Consider the following 3,110-nt stretch of genomic DNA (forward strand, 5'->3'; position numbering starts at 1 on the left):
TATTTACAGTATTAACATTTAAATTTATCCAATAAGAAGGTTAATTTGTTTTTTAAAGTTTCTAGGCCTATTAGCATAATATTTTCAGGCTTTAATGCACCTGAACTTTCAATATTGAAATAAAATTGTTTTCGTTTATTACAATCTTCCAGAAAATAAGAAGAAGTGTTGTTACAGCAATCAAAATCTATATTAATTGTCGGATTCCATTTGGCGTGGTTTTTGCCAATCCCCTTGATAGCATATGCTTTTAAGCATAATTCTTGTCCATTATTAAGTTTAACCAAAGGAATTGGGATTTCTTTGTGAAAAGATGGTATTATATCAGATGTTGTTATGAGGTATTGTTTGTCTTCACGACATTTAACATCCAAAATAAATTCTACTGCACATTTCGTACAAAAGTTAATACATTGACATTTCCATGGAATCTTTAATTTATTAATGAATTCATCTGAAGGTATTGGAATTAGACCTAGACGATGAATAATGAACTCATCACTTAATATAGTTGTATTTTTTTTAATTTGAACCCAATCAATGGCTATAGTAGGAGTCTCAGCTATAAAAATCCACCGCAATCCATTTACTAGAGCTAAATTTATATTTTCTCTTTTAAATTGTATCATGTCAGGTGATAAATCTAAAATTTTAATTGTTATCTGATCAGTATTCATAGCCATGTCTTGAAATAATATTGTTTTGAATAAACCGTTTACTTAATATATAGTATGTAAGGTTAAAATATATATTCATTTTAGGAATAAAAAAAAAACTTAAATTATCATGGAATACCGGAAAACCATACCCAGGTCATACATACAATTATCACTCTTTACCCATCATCAGTCATCCATCCCTCACCCATCTGCCCCTGGCACTGGCACTGGTACTGGTTCAAGAGCAAGGGTCACTAATTCTCTTCAACTTTGAGGAAATAATAAGTAAAGTTTATTTATCTTTCCTTCTAATTTTTCGACATTTTAAAATTACTAAGGGACCTTGGGTATCCCCACTACCATCAACATCAACATTATTATCAGAATCTTCATCATCATCATCACCCATATTTCTATGGATATCAGTGTCATTAATTTCACAAGTCTCTCTATTGATCTTAGCATATCTGAAATTATACTTAATATTATTAGTATTCATTTTTTGGGAAGATGCATTATCATAGTCTAATGCACTGTACAAAATATATTTCTGTAAACCTACTACTGCCTGTTGATGTGTAGCAGCAGTTAGTGAATCAAACACAGTAAGTAATTTGAAGTGTAATTTAGTGGCATCTCTAGAATTGATCTCTTTGATATCATGATCACAAATTACAGTGTCCGTCAATTTTCTAACAAATTTGTAAAATAATTCACTACTATACATGTTTGCTTTTTCAATAAAATTTACCATGTATAAGCTATTATTATCTATATACTTTTTATTGTTAAATTGAATATGTTTTCTTAACTTACCAATTTCATTAATAAGATATTTATAAATTAACTTTTGATCCTTCCGGTCTTGTTTTACCATTAAAAATGTCCATAAATTTGTTAACATTCTAATATATAATATTATGTATTTATATTCTAACGAAAAACCTTCATTTTTAGGTATTTGTTCAATGTATTTAGACAAATATTGTTTTAAAGTTTTCATGTCAAAGAAACGAGTATTAAATTTCAGTTTGAATCCTGGAAAGCCCAATCCAGCGATTTGATATATTTTTCTAACTATAAAGTTATTTTTATTGGATTCCGATTGAGGGAAAATATAAGTACCATTGTTTTGAATACCCCTTGGACGAGAAGAAGAATTGAGATTTCTATGAGAGGGGGCATTTATTCCACCCTTCTGGAGTAGACCATAAGAAGATTTATTTCCATTAGATGGACCAGGATCACTGATCTCGTCTACTTCATCTTCAATATTATCTTGTATGACATTTCTATGAATTTCATCATCTTCTGTTGGACTGTTTCTATCTTCTCTTACTTTGGCTCTTTTGAATCTCCTAATTAATCCATAATTCATTCCCCCTTTTTTTACTGATCCTAATCCCTCTCCTGTAAATATATTAAGTGAAATATAGTAATGAATTAACAATCTTAGTGGTATTTCTTGTTTTACTGTTAACAGTGGGAAAAACTTTTTATTAAAATTACCAGTTGAATATGTTTTTGAAATTCTTATTTGGAAATATTTTTCTTTTCCATTACGATTTTGGAAATTAAAAACAATTAATTGACTCCTAGTTGAACTGGACATTTATTTTATACTATTTATTTTTATATATTTTATAAAAAAAAATTATTTTTTAATAATTTTACATACACTTTCTAAATTTAATAAAGTCGAATCATCAAAATTAAAAAAAATTAAATCTTCTGTTTTTATTTGTTTTTTAATATCATTGAAAAGGTTTTCTAATTTGTTATGTTTGTTATTATTGTTTTCTCCATTTTTTGGAGATTCTGTTTCAATTTGTGGTTTAGGGGACGATTTATTATTTCCAGGTGAAGAAAACATTATATGTTTTTGTTACGAATCCGGATCCAGCGTCCGAGCCTGTAGCAGTGACAAACACGCCATCTGTGGGTCAGCTCCCGAAACCCCCGCCAAACGAACGACGACACCTAGTGAGGACAGCGTGTACTGGCCTCGAGGACCAGTTTCCAGTCTGGTTCAGCGCTCAACACCGCCGCTCCTGACCTCTGGTGAGGTGGTGCTCCGACGACAGCGCCATCTAGGGAGTGGATATGTCGGGCGTTTGTATCTGAGCCTGTGAGTGTGGTGTATTAGTGTCCCAGTTATTGATGACGTGTCTGTTTACAGAGCCGACCTGGGACCACTGTGTTGAAGGTGGAGTCAGTCTACCCGAGGCAGCCAGTCTCCATGCTGTCCAGTTTGCTGCAGCTGTTGTGACGTCGTCCCCCCCGGAAGAACACTGTGGTGTGTTAAGCCTGCCAGTGGAGTGGCAGTGGAAGGATTTACCCGGGACCGACGATTGGAGACGATAATCCACTGGGGTATTGAGGACAGGAGGGTGATTGGTGATATCACACGAGACTCCTGTCTAGGGCGTACCCCTTATATCGTTCGTGGAG

This window comes from Procambarus clarkii, unplaced genomic scaffold (genome assembly GCF_040958095.1).
Source record: "Procambarus clarkii isolate CNS0578487 unplaced genomic scaffold, FALCON_Pclarkii_2.0 HiC_scaffold_133, whole genome shotgun sequence".
Taxonomy (NCBI): Eukaryota; Metazoa; Arthropoda; class Malacostraca; order Decapoda; family Cambaridae; genus Procambarus; species Procambarus clarkii.